Raw genomic sequence first — 20510 nt, forward strand, 5'->3', positions numbered from 1 at the left:
TTTGTCAGGATAGCTGGTACTAGCTGTCCCCCTTCAAATTAGCCCGCCATTATTGGCTCCCTTCCCGCTCGATATTTGGGAAGAGGACCAGGGCCTCTATAAATAGGACCAGCCACCCACATGGTAGGGGTGGGGAGATCGAATCAGAGAAGGAGAGAGAGAGAGAGAGAGAAGGGTGATTGAACTCCTCCCAGCAGTTCATCGCCCCAGCCAAGAACAGACCCTCGCGAGGCTGTTCTTCCTTGTATTGCTCATCATCATCAGCCCAAGAGGCAATCCACCACACCACACACTAGAGTAGGGTATTACACCACAACGGTGGCTCGAACCAGTATAAACCCTGTGTCTCTTGTGCTGTTCTTCCCATAGCTTAGATCTTAGCGAGGTGGAGGGGTGTAGGTAGGTAGGAGGCAAAATCTCCGCGCGCACCCGAGGGTTCGAACCTCAAGGGTCTGCCGGAACCCGAAATCCGACAAACTCCTTCACCACCTTGGGCGCTGTAGCATTGAGCGCCCTCAAACTCTGGAGGCGGCGCCAGACGAAGGCGAGCCGGGGGCTCGCGAGCACGTCATGGTCCCAACCCGTGTGAGGAACAGCAGGCGAGGTCGGGTGCGAGAGCAGAGGGTTGGGCACTCCAACGTCCACGTACAGCCACCGCTCTCTGAACCTGGCCTCAGAAGGAGGAAGGCCGAAGTCGATCCCTGGAGCGGCCGTCTCTGGCACGGCCAAGAAGCTCACACACCCTGAGCACTGAGTGGGATCGCTCAGGCGCAAGGAAAAGAAGTGGCGCAGCAGGGACACAGAAGGGGGAATGCCTATCATCGCCTCGCAAACAAAAGCACAGACAGCCAGAAGAGTAATGGACTCCGGCCCGAGGTGCATCATGCAGATCTGATAATGGGAGAGCACCGCATTGAAGAAGGCAGAAAAGGGGGTAACCAGACCCGCCCATAGGGCATCGGCGAAGAATCGGACCTCCGTGACAATCCTATCAAGGGAGGCATGGGAGGCAGGCCAGGCCGTGGTCCTGCCGCACTTGTTGAAGATAGTTGCAAGGGCGGAGAGGACCATGTCCAAAGCTTCCGGATTAAGTATGATCGACCGGGCGACGGCGGGGGTCGCCGCTGGAGGTGTGCGGGGCGAAGGCGCGGGCTTCTTCCCCCTTCCTTTCTTCGACGGTGCCATGGCGGTAAAGAGGAGGAAGAACTCGAGCCGGATTGGCGGCAGAGGCTGGAGCTCGAAGAAGAGGGAAGGGTAGGAGGCAAGCGAGAAGCGGAAAGGAGGAACAACTGTGTGCAACTACGATTCCGCTTAGCCGGGCGCGTAACAAGGCATCATGGGGAAGTGCAGACGCCCACGTCCAATCAATCGCCACGCGGCGCCCAAGGCCACAGTCTGTTGGGGCCCGTGGTGCTTCGCGCTCGCCCCTTCGCTTCCCTGCTAGGCCAAGCCCGGGCGCGCCTTGCGCCCGGGGGCTACTGTCGGCGTTCTGGGAACGGGGGTCCCCAGACTTGCCTGCCTACGGCCTGCGACGTGGCTCAAGTGGGGGCCTAGCGCGGCCCATCTTCATCAGCTCAAGCTCAAGACCCTCGTGAGGGGCCAAGCCTCTCGGGGCGGAGGACAGAAAGCTTCCTCTGAGGCAGCCTCATCAGGCAGGCTCGCGAGGAGGCGGAGAGATCAAGGCAGGGGTACCTCGCGAGGAGCCCGTGACGCAAGCCATGATGATCGAGACCAGGCGGGCGCCGGCCTGCGCAGTGTCCTTGTTTCCCCTTTGGTTCAAAGGGGGCAAGCACAGGCCAAGGCATCGGGCAAAGGTTACCATTTCGATGCAATGAGACCAAGACCAGCAGAGCGGCAGGATGGAGGTCACAGTGGAGCCCAAGACGGTGTCATCACCAGTGCTTTTGGCAGCCGAAGACCACCTTTGGTCAGGATAACTTGTACTAGATGTTCCCCTTCAAAATGGCCAATTGTTGGCGCCCTTCCCGCTCATTTTTTGGGGAGAGGCCCAGGGCCCCTATAAATAGAGCTAGCCACAACCGAAGGAAGGAGACACCCAGGGGGATGAAAGAGAGACGGCTAGAGATCTGATCGAACCCTAGTAGAGAGAGAGAGAGGCGACTGAACTCACCCAAGCAGTTCATCGCACCAGCTCAAGAACACCTCTCGCGAGGCTGTTCTTCCCTTGTATTGTCCATCATCAGCCCCCGAGGCAGTCCACCACAACACACACTGGAGTAGGGTATTACACCACAACGGTGGCCCGAACCAGTATAAATCTCGTGTCCCTTGTGTTGTTCGTTGTTTCCAGCTTAGATCACATGAGGAGATTGGACGTAGATCGGTAGGGAAGAGATCTCCACGTGCACCCCAGTGTTTGAACCTCAAGGGTCTGCCGGAACCCGAAATCTGACAATAACTATGATCGGGCGTCGGCAACAACTATGACCCGGTGCTATCAATATTTATAAGCCGGATATTGTGGCAATGATAAACCAACAAGTTCTACAAGCCGGCTGAAAATCAGATGAGTATTTCAAGACCAATATTTTTTAAGCATTGGGAGCTGAATCAATAAATAATTCTTCACTATATTTCTGTGAGAAACCAATGTCAGCAAATTGAGTATGAAGCTGGCTTATTGACCCGGATTTTCTAGAAGAAGGAAATGACAAGGAATTAAGGATGATCAGGTGCCGGTTTACAAGAATTCTTAACCCGGAGTATAATCTGTCAAATTTGTTCTTGTGTTTGTTTTACAGGATTAGTTTAACATGGATAAATCCAAATTAAATTGGGAGCTAATGTCGGAGATATACGCGGTATGACCCAGCTAGAAATATGACCCGACCGGACTTGGCGGTTTAATTAAGACCCGGTTGACACTTGGTGATTCACTGGCGAACCGCCCTGACCAGACGGTTTAGAAGCAACCTGCCTGAACATTATGACTCACTGGTAACCCGGCGGGTGGGACAGACGGATGACAAGGCCCAAGGCCCAGAAGGCCGGTTTCTATTAATGGTGGGCCGGTTTAAGAGGAAAGGCGTGAAGAATATTTACCTTACAAGGAGTTAATACCCGGACTTGTATCTGGTTTGTATTAGAAGGTAGACTAGCCCTAATCCTAATAGGACTCCACATGTAACCCGCACCTTCAACTTATATAAGGAGGGGCAGGGCTCCCCAAAGAGGGACAAGTTTCATAAGGTTTCACAAGTTAGGTTTAGACAGACAAATCAATAGCTCTCGAGATGAGCACCCCTGTAACCTGATCACCATGATCAATATCAATGAAGCAGGATGTAGGCTTTTACCTCCACCGTGAGGGGCCGAACCTGGGTAAAACCTCGTGTCTCTCATCCCACTCAACCCCTCTCAACCTACCACATAGATGCGTTGGCCTCACTACTAAGTCCTTTCAACGAGGACATCTGCCGTGACAATTCCACGACACATCCCTTGGACACCCGCAGTCCAATGGGCAAGCTGAGAGAGCAAATGGCTTGATCCTCCAAGGGTTGAAACCTCGGCTCATGCGCGACCTTGAGCATGCAGCCGGAGCTTGGGTGATTGAGCTACTGTCTGTCCTACGGGGATTGAGGACAACTCCCAACCGATCCACCAACCGAACCCCCTTCTTCATGGTGTATGGGGCTGAAATCATATTACCGAGTGATCTGTATCACAATGCGCCTTGAGTGGAACTTTATTTGGAGGCTAAGGCAGAGCAAGCGCGCCAAGACGTAGTAGACCTTTTGGAAGAAGAGCGAGAAATGGCTTTGATTCGGTTAACTGTTTATCAGCAAGACCTTTGTCGGTTCCACGCTAGGAACATCAAAGACCGAGCATTTCAAGAAGGAGACCTTGTGCTCCGAGTGGATCAGCAACGGCCTCACAAGCTTGCCCCTGTGGGTGGGCCCATTCCTCTTCACCAAGGTGCTGAACAACGGAGCTTATCACCTCTACAACTTCGCAAAGAAGATTGACGAGCCACGTGCTTGGAACATGGATCTTCTCCGCCGATTTTATACTTAACACTTGGATCATCGAGATGTAATAAGAATACCTTCAGTTTATCTGTCAAGACATGATTCCCGCAGTCTCTTAAGGATTGTTCTCGCATAAACATGTGTTCAAATCCCCAGTGGGTGGCTTAGCCATGAACCTGTTTCGCCTAAGTTACAAAGCTACTCCGAGTGGAGAGCAATCCTCCCACTCGGGGTCTTAGCTGCGAACCTGTTCCGCCTAAGTTTCAAAAAACGCTCCGAGTGGAGAGCAACCCTCCCACTCGGAGGCTTAGCCGCGATCCGTATTCACCTAAGTTAACAACTACTTCGAGTGGAGAGAAATCCTCCGACTCGGGGGCTTAGCCGCGAACCTGTTTCGCCTAAGTTTCAAAAAACACTCCGAGTGGAGAGCAAACCTCCCACTCGGAGGCTTAGCCGCGATCCCGTATTCGCCTAAGTTTCAAAGCTACTCCGAGTGGAGAGCAATCCTCCCACTCGGGGTTTAGCCATGACCCCGTACTCGCCTAAGTTTCAAAGACTACTCTGAGTGGAGAGCAATCCTCCCACTCAGAGGCTTAGCCGCGATCCCGTATTCGCCTAAGTTAACAACTACTCCGAGTGGAGAGCAATCCTCCCACTCGAGGGCTTAGCCGCGAACCTGTTTCGCCTAAGTTTCAAAAAACACTCCGAGTGGAGAGCAACCCTCCCACTTGGAGGCTCAGCCGTGATCCCATATTTGCCTAAGTTTCAAAGCTACTCCGAGTAGAGAGCAATTGTGATAGCCTGGCTTATTAGGGATGATAGACTACTCATATCAATAAAGAATTCCTTCTTTCCCGGGAGCCCATTCAGAAAGAACTTCAAAGTTAAGCGTGCTTAGCTTGGAGCAATTTCAGGATGGGTGACTGATCGGGAAGTTGCTCCCGGGTGCGCACGAGTGAGGACAAAATGCGCAGAAAAGACTAGTATTGATCTGTGGGGCCAGTCTAGATCCCGCCAGGAGTAACGACCACTGGCGGGTGTGTCTGAGGCGTTACAAGTTGGTATCAGAGCCGACCCTCACGGTCACACGGATGTTTGCGGACAAGTGCGCGGTCATGTTATTCATGACATTTGTGACCCGTCATGGCACACGACATGGCACATGCACCGGCCTAGATGCACACACATATGTGCCAAGAGGGAACGTTCCTGTGGCCCGACGAGGATGTCGGTTCCTTTAACTGGGGGTGTATGTGATAGTCTGGCTTATTAGGGATGATAGACTACTCATATCAATAAGGAATTCTTTCTTTTCCGGGAGCTCATTCGGAAAGAACTTCAAAGTTAAGTGTCCTCAACTTGGAGCAATTTCAGGATGGGTGACCGACCAGGAAGTTTCTCCCGGCTGCACACGAGTGAGGACAAAGTGCGCAGAAAAGACTAGTATTGATCTGTGGGGCCAGTCTAGACCCCGCCAGGAATAACGACCACCGGTGGGTGATACGTCTCCAACGTATCTATAATTTTTTATTGTTCCATGCTATTATATTATCCATCTAGGATGTTTTATATGATTTTTGGGACTAACCTATTAACCTAGAGCCTAGTGCTAGTTTCTGTTTTTTTCCTTGTTTTTGAGTTTCATAGAAAAGGAATACCAAACAGAGTCCAATTGACGTGCCAATTTTTGATGATTTTTTATGGACCAAAAGAAGCCCCCGGAGTAAAAGAGTTGGGCCAGAAGAGTTCTGAGTTGTCCACGAGGGTGGGGGAGCGCCCTACCCGCCCGGGCACGCCGCCCTATCTCGTGGACGACTCGGGGACCCCTCTGACTTGTTCCCGACGCCAAAATCCTATAAATACAGAAACCTCCAAAAAATAACCTAGATCGGGAGTTCCGCCGCCGCAAGCCTCTGTAGCCACCAAAAACCAATCGGGACCCTGTTCTGGCACCCTGCCGGAGGGGGGATCCATCACCGGTGGCCATCTTCATCATCCTGGCGCTCTCCATGACGAGGAGGGAGTAGTTCACCCTCGGGGTTGAGGGTATGTACCAGTAGCTATGTGTTTGATCTCTCTCTCTCTCTCTCGTGTTCTTGATTCGACACGATCTTGATGTATCGTGAGCTTTGCTATTATAGTTGGATCTTATGATGTTTCTCCCCCTCTACTCTCTTGTAATGGATTGAGTTTTCCCTTTGAAGTTATCTTATTGGATTGAGTCTTTAAGGATTTGAGAACACTTGATGTATGTTTTGCATGCGCTTATCTATGGTGACAATGGGATATTCACGTGATCCACTTGATGTGTGTTTTGGTGATCAACTCACGAGTTCTGTGACCTTGTGAACTTATGCATAGGGGTTGGCACACATTTTCATCTTGACTCTCCGGTAGAAACTTTGGGGCACTCTTTGAAGTTCTTTGTGTTGGTTGAATATATGAATCTGAGATTGTGTGATGCATATCGTATAATCATACCCACGGATACTTGAGGTGACATTAGGGTTTTGGTTGATTTGTGTATTAAGGTGTTATTCTAGTATGAACTCTAGGATAGATCGAACGGAAAGAATAGCTTCGTGTTATTTTACTACAGACTCTTGAACAGATCGATCAGAAAGGATAACTTTGAGGTGGTTTCGTACCCTACAATAATCTCTTTGTTTGTTCTCCGCTATTAGTGACTTTGGAGTGTCTCTTTGTTGCATGTTGAGGGATAGTTATATGATCCAATTATGTTATTATTGTTGAGAGAACTTGCACTAGTGAAAGTATGAACCCTAGGCCTTGTTTCAACACATTGCAATACCATTTGTGCTCACTTTTATCATTAGTTACCTTGTTGTTTTTATATTTTCATATTACAAAAACCTATATCTACCATCCATATTGCACTTGTATCACCATCTCTTCGCCGAACTAGTGCACCTATACAATTTACCATTGTATTGGGTGTGTTGGGGACACAAGAGACTCTTTGTTTTGGTTGTAGGGTTGTTTGAGAGAGACCATCTTCATCCTACACCTCCCACGGATTGATAAACCTTAGGTCATCCACTTCAGGCAAATTTGCTACTGTCCTGCAAACCTCTACACTTGGAGGCCCAACAACGTCTACAAGAGGAAGGTTGTGTAGTAGACATCAAGCTCTTTTCTGGCGCCATTGCCGGGGAGGCAAGTGCTTGAAGGTATATCTTTAGATCTTGCAATCAAATCTTTTTGTTTCTTGTTTTATCACTAGTTTAGTCTATAAAAGAAAACTACAAAAAACGGAATTAAGGTTGCCTCATATGCTTCATCTTTTTAATATCTTTCGTGAAAATGACGGAAAGGATAATTGTGCCAAAGTGTTAGAAGAAGAATGTATTAAAATGTTTGGCACTAAATATTTGAATGATGAGCATGATTGCAATGTTATTAGTACAAATTCTTTGAATATCCATGATGCTAATGATATGCAAAGCCACAAGCTTGGGGATGCTATGTTTGATGAAGATGATAATTTTAGTCCCCCAAGTCTTGAGGTGCAAATTTATTATGATGAAATCATGGCTCCTATCTATGATGATTATTGTGATGACATGTATGCTATAAAGGATAATGATAACCATGAAACTTGTCATCATGATTTTAATTTTCAATCACATGATAGTTATTTTGTTGAGTTTGCTCCCACTACTATTCATGAGAAGAAAATTTCTTATGTGGAGAGTAATAAAAATTATATGCTTGTGGCTCATGAAAAGAATGCTTTATGTGATAGTTATATTATTGAATTCATTCATGATGCTACTGAAAATTATTATGACGAAGGAATATATGCTTTTTGGAATTGCAATAATATCAAGTTTCCTCTTTGTGTGCTTAAAGTTTTGAAGTTATGCTTGTTTTGCTTTCCTATGCTAGTTGATTGTTGTTCCCATAAATTGTTTGCTCACAAAATCCCTATTCATAGCAAGTGGGTTAGACTTAAATGTGCTAGTCATATTATTCATGATGCTCCCTTTATGTTTCAATTCTTATCTTTTATGTGAGCATCATTGAAATAATCATGCCTAGCTAGAAAGGCATTAAAGAAAAGCGCTTTTTGGGAGACAACCCAACACCTTTACCTACTGTTTTTGTGTGTTCACATGATTAAGCTACTGTAGTAATCATGTTTTATAGCTTTTGTTTCAATAAAGTGCCAAGTAAAGCCTTTAGGATCTTCTTGGGTGAGTGTTGTTTGATCTTGCTGATAAAAACTGAAAGTATGCGCTCACGGAGATAATTTTGATTTTTTACCAGAGAGCGATAAAATACCATTTCCAACCGAAGTAGATCAATATACAAATTTTCCTGGTCGTCCTAATTTTTCAGAATTGTTGGAGTTACAGAAGCATTCGAAACCTCCAGATTGCTACAGACTATTCTGTTTTTGACAGGTTCTGTTTTCTATGTTTTGTTTGCTTATTTTGATGAATCTATGAGTAGTATCGAAGGGTATGAACCATAGAGAAGTTGGAATACAGTAGGTTTTACACCAATATGAATTTATAATGAGTTCACAACAGTACCAAAAGTGGTGATTTATTTTCTTATACTAACGGAGCTTACAAGTTTTCTGTTGAGTTTTGTGTTGTGAAGTTTTCAAGTTTTGGGTAAAGATTTGATGGACTATGGAATAAGGAGTGGCAAGAGCCTAAGCATGGGGATGCCCCGGATGGCATCCCCTCTTTCATCTTTGTTCATCGGTAACTTTACTTGGAGCTATATTTTTATTCACCACATGATATGTGTTTTGCTTGGAGCGTCATTTTATTTTATTTTGTTTTTCTTGCTGTTTGAATAATATCCCAAGATCTGAAATTCTTAAATGTTATAAAGTCTTCACATAGTTGCATAATTATCTAACTACTCATTGATCTTCACTTATATCTTTCGAAGTAGTTTGTCATTTGCTCTACTGCTTCACTTATATTCTTTTAGAGAATGACTGTGGTTTTATTTTGAAGAAATTAATGAACTCTCATGATTCACTTATATTATTTTGAGAGTCTTTTAGAACAACATGGTAATTTGCTTTGGTTATAAAATTAGTCCTAATATGATGGGCATTCAAGATGGGTATAATAAAAACTTTCATATAGATTGCATTGAATACTATGAGAAGTTTGATACTTCGTAATTGTTTTGAGATATAAAGATTGTGATATTAGAGTTGTGCTAGTTGAGTAATTGTGAAATTGAGAAATACTTCTGTTGAGGTTTGCAAGTCTCGTAGCATGCACGTATGGTAACCGTTGTGTGACAAATTTGAAGCATGAGGTGTTCTTTGATTGCCTTCCTTATGAGTGGCGGTCGGGGACGAGTGATGGTCTTTTCCTACCAATATACCCCCTAGGAGCATGCACGTAGTGCTTTGGGTTTGATGAATTGTAGATTTTTGCAATAAGTATGTGAGTTCTTTATGACTAATGTTGAGTCCATGGATTATACGCACTCTCACCCTTCACTGGTACCGTGCATTGCCCTCTCTCACCTCGAGAGTTGGTGCAAACTTCGTCAGTGCATCCAAACCCCATGATATGATTTGCTCTATCACACATAAGTCTCCTTATATCTTCCTCAAAACAGCCACCATACCTACCTATTATTGTCGGATTTCGGGTTCCGGCAAAACCTTGAGGTTCGAACACTGTGGTGCACACGAAGATCTCTCCTCCCCCAAGCACTCACCCTCACCGCGATCTCAAGGCTCAGTGCGTCGAACTCGCAGAACAAAGGGACACAAGATTTATACTGGTTCGGGCCACCGATGTGGTGTAATACCCTACTCCAGTGTGGTGTGGTGGATTGCCTCTTGGGCTGAGGATGAACAGTTACAAGGGAAGAACAACCTCCTGAGGAGATGTGCTCTTGTGCTTGGTGAGTTTGTGTGGTGGTCTTGGTGGAATGGATCCGGTCCAAGATGAGGCCCCCCCCCCTACGATGGTGGAGGCTAGTCCTATATATAAAGGCCTGGGTCCTCCTCCCAAATATTAGGCGGGAAGGGATCCCACAACGGCCAATTTGAAGGAGGATAGATAGTACAAGTTGTCTTAACAGAAGATGGTCTTTGCCTGCCAAAGGCTCTGGTGATGATGCCATCTTGGGCTCCACGGTGACCTCCGTCCTGCCGTCCTGCTGGTCTTGGTCTCGTTGCACCGATATGGAAACCTTTGCTTGACACCTTGGGACTCCGCGCCCGCGCTTGCCTCTTTAGCACCAAAGAGGAAACGAGGACACTGCGTGTGCTGGAGCCCGCCTGGCCCTGGTCGTCATGGCTTGTGTCACAGGAACCTCGCGAGGCACCCCTTTCCTTGATCTCTCCGCCCCTCGCGAGCCAGCCTGGTGAGGCCGCCCCCGAGGAGGTCTTGCATCGTCCGCCTCGTGAGGCTTGGCCCCTCGCGAGGGTCTTGAGTGTTTTGCCGGTGAAGATGGGTCGTACAGGGCCGCTGGAGGAGCCACACCGTGGGCCACAGGCAGGCAAGTCTGGGGACCCCCGTTCCCAGGACGCCGACAGTAGCCCCCGGGCCCAAGGCGCGCTCGGACTTCGCTTCGAGGCGAAGCCAAGGGGAAAGTGCGGAGCGCCGCGGGCCCCAATAGCTTGTGACCTCGGTTGACGTGTGGTGATTGATTGAACATGGGCGTCGCCGCTTCCCCATGATGCCTCGATAACTGCCCGACTGACAAAAGACTGGCGCAGGCTGTATTTGCCTTCATTACCTTCCTTCGTTTTGCTCTAGATCCCCTTTCTTGCCCTTCGCTTCCAGAGACTCCAGATCCACCCAGGTCTTCCTTCGAGCTTACCGTCGATGGCGCCCAAGAAAGCCCGGGCTACTCCTTTGCCATCCTGGTACGAGCCCATGCTCGACGCGCCGAGCGTGTCGGAGAATAACCTTGCCGCCGTGCGCTTGATGACGGCGGAGGGTGAAGAGAAGAGGGAGACTGTGCTCCGGGTCGGTTCCGCCGAGCCTGAGGCCCCTGGCAGCACTTTCTACCCCTTCTTCACGAGTAGCATCATCGCCGGGTTGGTTCCCCCCTTCTCCGACTTCTTCTACTCCGTCCTCAGCCATTATAAGATCCACGCCCTCCATCTTCATCCCAACTCCGTCCTTCTCCTGTCGATCTTCGCCTTCTACTGCGAGGCATACATCGGAGTGATGCCGTCCGTGGCACTGCTGCGCCACTTCTTCTTTCTTCGGATTAAGGAGGGGCCTGCCCAGGGTGCGTTGGCTTCGTCGCGGCGAACAAGACCAATGCCATCTCGAAGGCCGGGAAGAAGGCCGAGGGCTTCAGGAGCAAGTGGGTCCTGGTGGACGCCAAACGCGTCCACCCCCGGCTAGTGCTGCCGACGGAGATGCCTATGTCCCACGAGGGATGGCTTCGCGCGAAGCTCACCGACCCGCGGGCGATGCAGGTGCTGGAGAGGATGACTACCAACCTGAAGCCCGGGGACTCGAGAACGGCAAAGCTGACGGGGGCCATGATCGCCAAAGAATTCATGGTGCAGCACGTGGCTCCCCTCTAAGCGCACCCGTGCCCACTATGGAAGCTTGGAGATGACCTCCGCCCGGAGCCCCTTTCCGATGAGGAATTGCGCTCGACTCTTCGTTCCTTGGTCGGGGACGACCAAGGGTACCCGCCTGATGGCCTTGTTCCCTTGTACCGCCGCCTGGATGGGGCGATGGTTGTCGCCGCTCTGCCTGTCTTCGACGAGCGTGGGCTCGTGCCGCGTGCGCCCACAAACATCCCGGTGACGACAATTCCGGTGTTCGTGTCTTCCCGCGAGTCTCGCGAGGAGGGAGAGGAGGAGCATGACTCGGAGGCGAACCGCGAAGGGGCGGGGGAGACCTCCCCACTGCGCAAGGCCGACATCCTCCGCACCCTGCCCGATGATGATGACGAGGCCAATGTCCCCCTGGAAAGGGAGGAGCTGCGTACTGCAGGGGGCTCCTCGAGGTCCAAGGTGAGTCCCCGGAGGTAGTCACCGGTCGGGATTCTGACGAGAGGAAGGTCGGCGCTGGTCTCCCAAGACGACACCCCTATTCTGTCGCTGCCTGAAGCTGCTTCCAACTTGCTTGCTGCCTGATACGTCTCCAACGTATCTATAATTTTGGATTGCTCCATGCTATATTATCTTCTGTTTTGGATGTTTATGGGCTTTATTATACACTTTTATATTATTTTTGGGACTAACCTATTAACCCAGAGCCCACTGCCAGTTTCTGTTTTTTCCTTGTTTTAGAGTATTGCAGAAAAGGAAAATCAAACGGAGTCCAATTGACCCGAAACTTCACGGAACTTATTTTTGGAAGGAAAGCAACCCGGGAGACTTGGAGTCCACGTCAAGGAAGCTTCGAGGAAGCCACGAGGTAGGGGGCACGCCCACCCCCCTAGGCGCGCCCTCCACCCTCGTGGGCCCCTAGTGGCACCCCTGACGTACTTCTTCCGCCTATATATCTCCATATACCCTAAAATGATCGGGGAGCACAATAGATCAGGAGTTCCGCCGCCAAAAGCCTCCGTAGCCACTGAAAACCAATCTAGACCCGTTCCGGCACCCTGCCGGAGGGGGAATCCCTCTCCGGTGGCCATCTTCATCATACCGGTGCTCTCCATGACGAGGAGGGAGTAGTTCTCCCTCGGGGCTGAGGGTATGTACCACTAGCTATGTGTTTGATCTCTCTCTCTCTCGTGTTCTTGAGGTGATACGATATTGATGCATCGCGAGCTTTGCTATTATATTTGGATCCTATGATGTTTCTTCCCCCCTCTACTCTCTTGTAATGGATTAAGTTTCCCCTTTGAAGTTATCTTATCGGATTGAGTCTTTAAAGATTTGAGAACACTGGATGTATGTCTTGTCGTGCGTATCTGTGGTGACAATGGGATTCACTTGATGTATGTTTTGGTGATCAACTTGCGGGTTCCACCCATGAACCTATGCATAGGGGTTGGCACACGTTTTCGTCGTTATTCTCCGGTAGAAACTTTGGGGCACTCTTTGAGGTTCTATGTGTTGGTTGAATAGATGAATCTGAGATTGTGTGATGCATATCGTATAATCATACCCACGAATACTTGAGGTGACATTGGAGTATCTAGGTGACATTAGGGTTTTGGTTGATTTGTGTCTTAAGGTGTTATTCTAGTACGAACTCTAGGGCTGTTTGTGACACTTATAGGAATAGCCCAACGGATTGATTGGAAAGAATAACTTTGAGGTGGTTTCATACCCTACCATAATCTCTTCGTTTGTTCTCCGCTATTAGTGATTTTGGAGTGACTCTTTGTTGCATGTTGAGGGATGGTTATGTGATCTAGTTATGTTATTATTGTTGAGGGAACTTGCACTAGTGAAAGTATGAACCCTAGGCCTTGTTTACTAGCATTGCAATACCGTTTGTGCTCACTTTTATCATTAGTTACCTTGCTGTTTTTATATTTTTAGATTACAAAAACCTTTATCTACCATCCATATACCACTTGTATCACCATCTCTTCGCCGAACTAGTGCACCTATACAATTTACCATTGTATTGGGTGTGTTGGGGAGACAAGAGACTCTTTGTTATTTGGTTGCAGGGTTGCTTGAGAGAGACCATCTTCATCCTACGCCTCCTACGGATTGCAAAACCTTAGGTCATCCACTTGAGGGAAATTTGCTACTGTCCTACAAACCTCTCCACTTGGAGGCCCAACAACATCTACAATAAGAAGGTTGTGTAGTAGACATCACTGCCCCCTCTTCTGCGCCAAGAGCCCTTGCGCCCGTGCCTCGGGCTGGGAGGCTCTTGGGCTTCAAGCTTAGGAAGCAAAGGGACTACACCGTGGTGGACCTGTAAGTATCCTTGTCTTGCCTTGTTCCTGCTTCTGCTGCTGATTTTTGACGCCTTCCGTTACTTGACTAGGCCGACGCCCGTGGCGAAGAGGAGGAAGGAGGACACGGTGGTACTGCTCGGGACCAAATCACCTGCAGCGGCCGCACCCTCCTCCGCGGGAAAGGACGATGGCGGTGCTCGCGCTTTCCTGACCTGCTCGTCCTCACGGAACTTGGGGGAGCATCCTCTGGAGGAGGCAGCTCCCATGGCCCCGCTGGCACCAAAGGCACCGGCGTCCGACTCGACTGCTGAGGTCCCGAAAGCTCAGGAGCCCTCAGCCTCCCAGGCCATCATGACGATGTTGCCTCTTCCTTCCTCCGCCGCTCTGCTAACCCTGGATTCTTCCGCCTCCCGCGACATCCTGGAGCGCGCTCTTTCTGCATTGACCTTGCTGCGGGAGGATCTTCAAGGCACTGACCGTCGCCTGGTGGCTGGGCGCCTGGAGCTGATCTCTGGCTGGCTCCACTCCGACGTGGTCTTCCGGGCGGCGCTGAGCCAGGCTGTGATGGACTCCGAGAAGGACAAGTAGGCCGTCACCCAAGATCGCTCCCAGCTGCTGGAGGCCGAACTGAAGACCCTACGCAGTGAGCGTGCAGACGAAGCTCGGGACCACAGGGCGGAGGAGGAGAAGATGAAGGCCCAGGATGACGCCATTAGGGGTCACGCCGCCGAGCTTGATCAGTTGGCGGAGGCGCAGGCTGTGGAGCGCAGCCGGTTGGAGAAGCTGGAGCAGAAGGTGGAGGTGGAGAAGGCCGAGCTGGAAGCCAAGGCATAGGTCCTAGCTGAAGACCGCATGGCCTTCAAGTACCTCATGGAGAGGTCTCGCTCGGCACTGCGGTCACTCTATGAGAAGGGCTTGGAGGAGCCGCTGGCTACCGACGACGAGGGCCCCACCCAGCTGCTTCCTTATCTGGTTGAGGCGCTTGAGAAAGTAGTGAGTGGTATCGTCCCCATGGCAAAGGCAGAAGCCCGTGCCCTTTCCTTAGCCACGTCGACGCGCGTCTTCGGCCACCTCCATCTTCGTGATCCTGCCACCCACCTCGACGAGCTACTAGAGCCTGTGGACACCGAGCACTGCGTAGCTGCTGCCAAAGCCGTGAAGGGTCAGGTGGAGACCCTGCTGAAGAGGTTCCGCGCCTTCGATCCCGCGCCCTCAACTGGCGGTGCTGCTGATCCTGCAACTCCGGCAGGTGGTGCATGTGAGGGCAACACTGATAACCAACAAGTACAGGGGATCGCAACAGTTTTCGAGGGTAGAGTGTTCAACCCAAATTTATTGATTCGACACAAGGGGAGCCAAAGAATATTCTCAAGTATTAACAGCTGAGTTGTCAATTCAACCACACCTGGAAACTTAATATCTGCAGCAAAGTATTTAGTAGCAAAGTAATATGATAGTAGTGGTAACGATAGCAAAAGGTAAAGTAGTAAAAGTAATATATTTGGGTTTTGTAGTGATTGTAACAGTAGCAACGAAAAAGTAAATAAGCGAAGAACAATATATGGAAAGCTCGTAGGCATTGGATCGGTGATAGGGAATTATGCCGGATGCGATCGATCATGTAACAGTCATAACCTAGGGTGACACAGAACTAGCTCCAGTTCATCAATGTAATGTAGGCATGTATTCCGAATATACTCATACGTGCTTATGGAAAAGAACTTGCATGACATCTTTTGTCCTACCCTCCCGTGGCAGCGGGGTCCTATTGGAAACTAAGGGATAATAAGGCCTCCTTTTAATAGAGTACCGGACCAAAGCATTAACACATAGTGAATACATGAACTCCTCAAACTACGGTCATCACCGGGAGTGGTCCCGATTATTGTCACTTCGGGGTTGCCAGATCATAACACATAGTAGGTGACTATAGACTTGCAAGATAGGATCAAGAAATCTCATATATTGATGAAAACATATTAGGTTTAGATCTGAAATCATAGCACTCAGGCCCTAGTGACAAGCATTAAGCATAGCAAAGTCATAGCAACATCAATCTCAGGACTTAGTGGATACTAGGGATCAAACCCTAACAAAACTAACTCGATTACATGATAAATCTCATCCAACCCATCACCGTCCAGCAAGCCTACGATGGAATTACTCATGCACGGTGGTGAGCATCATGAAATTGGTGATGGAGGAAGGTTGATGTGATGATGGCGACGGATTCCCCTCTCCGGAGCCCCGAACGGACTCCAGATCAGTCCTCCCGAGAGAGTTTAGGGTTTGGCAGTGGCTCCGTATCGTAAAACATGATGAATCCTTCTCCCTGATTTTTTTTCTCCCCGAAAGTGAATATATAGAGTCAAGGTTGAGGTCGGTGGAGCGTCAGGGGGCCCACGAGGCAGGGGGCGCGCCCAGGGCGGCAGGCGTGCCCCCACCCTCGTGGACAGGTGGAGGCCCTCCTGACGTGGATCTTTCTTCCAATATTTTTTATATATTCCAAAATAATTCTACATTGATTTTTGGGTCATTCCGAGAACTTTTATTTCTGCACAAAAATAACACCATGGCAATTCTGCTGAAAACAGCGTCAGTCCGAGTTAGTTCCATTCAAATCATGCAAGTTAGAGTCCAAAACAAGGGCAAAAGTGTTTGAAAAAGTAGATACGACGGAGACATATCAACTCCCCCAAGCTTAAACCTTTGCTTGTCCTCAAGCAATTCAGTTGATAAACTGAAAGTGATAAAGAAAAACTTTTACAAACTCTGTTTGCTCTTGTCGTTGTAAATATGTAAAGCCAGCATTCAAGTTTTCAGCAAACATTATGAACTAACCATATTCACAATAACACTTAGGTCTCATGTTTATTAATATCAATGACATAATCAACTAGCGAGCAATAATAATAAATCTCGGATGACAACACTTCCTCAAAACAATCATGATATGATATGACAAGATGGTATCTCGCTAGCCCTTTCTGAGACCGCAAAACATAAATGCAGAGCACCTTTAAAGATCAAGGACTGACTAGACATTGTAATTCATGGTAAAAGAGATCCAGTCAAGTCATACTCAATGTAAACTAACAGTAATGAATGCAAATGACAACGGTGCTCTCCAACTGGTGCTTTTTAATAATAGGATGATGACTCAACATAAAAGTAAATGGATAGGCCCTTCGCAGAGGGAAGCAGGGATTTGTAGAGGTGCCAGAGCTTGGTTTTGAAATAGATATGAATAATATTTTGAGCAGTATACTTTCATTGTCAACATAACAACCGAGAGATCTCGATATCTTCCATGCTACACACATTATAGGCGGTTCCCAAACAGAATGGTAAAGTTTATACTCCCCCTCCACCAACAAGCATCAATCCATGGCTTGCTCAAAACAACGAGTGCCTCCAACTAACAAGAGTCCTGGGGGAGTTTTGTTTGCAGTTATTTCGATTTGATTTGCATAAAGCATGGGACTGGGCATCCCGGTGACCAGCCATTTTCTCGTGAGCGAGGAGCGGAGTCCACTCCTCTTGAGAATAACCCGCGTAGCATGGAAGATACAGACAGCCCTAGTTGATACATGAGCTATTCGAGCATACAAAATAGAATATTTATTTGAAGGTTTAGAGTTTGGCACATACAAATTTACTTGGAACGTCAGGTAGATACCGTATATAGGTAGGTATGGTGGACTCATATGGAATAACTTTGGGGTTTATTGAGTTAGATGCACAAGCTGTATTCCCGCTTAGTACAGGTGAAGGCTAGAAAAAGACTGGGAAGCGACCAGCTAGAGAGCGACAACAGCCATGAACATGCATTAAAATTAGTCAACACCGAATGCAAGCATGAGTAGGATATAATGCACCATGAACATAAATATCGTAGAGGCTATGTTGATTTTGTTTCAACTACATGTGTGAACATGTGCCAAGTCAAGCCACTCGAATCGTTCAAAAGAGGATACCACCCTATCATACCACATCACAACCATTTTAATAGCATGTTGGCACGCAAGGTAAACCATTATAAGCTCCTAGCTAATTAAGCAGGGCATAAGCAACTATAATATCAAATTGTCATTGCAAACATGTTTCTCTCATAATAGGCTGAATCAGGAACGATGAACTAATCATATTTACAAAAACAAGAGAGGTCGAGTTCATACCAGCTTTTCTCATCTCAATAAGTTCATCATATAATCATCATTATTGCCTTTCACTTGCACGACCGAATAGTGTGGATAATAATAATAGTGCACGTGCATTGGACTAAGATGGAATCTACAAGCATTCAATTCAAGAGAGAATACAAGGTAATATGGGCTCTTTGTTAGATCAACAATAATGCATATAAGAGCCACTCAACATTTTCATCATGGTCTCCTCCTCTCGAACCCCAAAGAACAAGAAAGTAAACAAAACTATTTACACAGGAAAACTCCCAACAAGCAAAAACAAGAATGAGAAATCTTTTTGGATTTTATTTTTAATTACTACTACTACAGGCATGGAAAATAAACTAACTAAAAATATACAACTAATTTTTTGGGGCTTTTCTTAATGTTTAACAAACAAACAAGAAGAAAGTATAAAAAGAAAATAAACTAGCATGGATGATACAGTGAAAAAGTATGAGCACCGGCAACTAGCATGAGTGTGTGAACATAAATGTAATGTCGGTGAGAAATACGTACTCCCCAAGCTTAGGCTTTTGGCCTAAGTTGGTCTATGGCCATGGCTGGCCTGGCGGATATCCAAAGTAATAGTTGGGGTCGTACTAAGAAGAATCCCCCTAATGCCACTAGTTGGCGATCTCTTCCGGATTCCACTGATAAACAGACTGCCGGTGAGGATCAAATTGTTGTTCCGGCTCTGGCTCTGTAGCTGGTGTGGGGTTTCGGTAAGCGTGAATGGCCTCCGACGGAACAGGGTACTTGCATGCAGATAAGTCAAACAAGGAAAGAGCAGGCAAAGTAATAGTCTCTGGGTGATTTTTATCAAATATTAGCTTGTACTTAAGCATCTTTTCCTTATTCTTAACGATAAAATCATGTGCTACCATACTCTTATAGTCTAGAAAAACAGGAGGCATCAACTTTTCTTCTTTCTCATAATGCCTAATAGGTATGTTAAAATGTGCAGCGAGGCGCGAGGCGAAGATGCCTCCAAGGACGGGGCCCTTAGTACGGTTAAGATTTAACCACTTTGCAACAATAGCGCCCATACTAAATGTGTCATCATGGAACAAGGCATGACACAAAATAACAATATCAGGGGCACTAAGGTTGCCACAGTTTCCGCGACCAATTAAGCATCTACTAGAAAAATATTGCAAAGTAACGTAAAACAGGAAAATGTATGCTAGTAATTCTTGCATCGGAAACCTTTCTCGTTTACCCTACAACAATTGTACCAATAAACCCTTCCACATCGTCGCGATATGGTTCCTCTACACTGCCTTCAAAAGGGATCAAACCAACCCGACAAAAATCACGAAGTGACATCTCCTTATGCTCATCATATAAATAAAATTCCACCGTAGGTGGTGAGCTCCTAGCATGGAAATGAAAGTTTTGCACAAAGATATTGGTGAGTAAGAGATACTGTTCGCGTTGGTCGTGGAGGAAGGCGGTGAGGCCTGCATTCTCAGTCAACTGATAGAAATCATCATAAATCCCGACTGCTCTCAAGAAATCATCACAAGGCCATTCACACGGCCTAAGTTCCGTGGTGCGAGGGAGATTATATTTGGGCCTCTTATACTCCTCACTTTGCTTATCCTTCGAGCTTCGGCTCGATGAGCCCCTCAAAAATCTCTTCATCTTTTTCTGAAAATATCTGAAATTTTGAGTAACTTCAAAATAAAAGTGAACCAAGCTCAAGAAAACTGATAGCAACTACTCCCACAAGTGCCTAGAGGATATACCATGCATTAAAACTACTTTTGACCATATAAATTTGACATGCAAGCTCAAGAACAGGGTCACCTAAGTAGCAAAAATTTGCAATGAATAAAGCACTAGAACAAAAACTAATTGGACCATTGGAGGAGTCACATACCAAGGAACAATCCCCCAAAGCAGTTTTGTGAATGGAGCTTTGAGGAAGGAGATCGAAAATGGCAGCAAAATGAGCTTGGACTCGGGTTTGAGCTAGTTGGTGATTTTTGTGGGAGGAAGGAGTGTGTGGTAGCTGGAATAAGTGGAGGGGAGCCACCATGGGCCCACGAGGCAGGGGGCGCGCCCTGGACCCTCGTGGCCAGGTGCTTGCTCCCCCTGTTGTGTTCTTAGTGCCAGATATTCTCAAATATTTCAGAAAAATCATATTTAAATTTCAGGGAATTTGGAGAACTTTTATTTTCGGGGAATTTTTTATTGCACGGATAATTCAGAAAACAGACAGAAAATACTATTTTTGCTTTATTTAATATAAATAACAGAAAGTAAAAAGAGGGTGCAGAGAGTTGTGTTTTCTAAATTCGTCCATCTCATGCTCATCAAAAGGAATCCACTAACAAGGTTGATCAGGTCTTGTTAACAAACTCATTTCGAATAACATGAAACCGGAGAATTTTTGAATAACACTAGGTTACCTCAATGGGGATATGCATGTCCCCAACAATAAGAATATCATATTTCTTTTTGACAGTAGGAAGAG

Source organism: Triticum urartu, chromosome 4, assembly GCF_003073215.2.
Source record: "Triticum urartu cultivar G1812 chromosome 4, Tu2.1, whole genome shotgun sequence".
Taxonomy (NCBI): domain Eukaryota; kingdom Viridiplantae; phylum Streptophyta; class Magnoliopsida; order Poales; family Poaceae; genus Triticum; species Triticum urartu.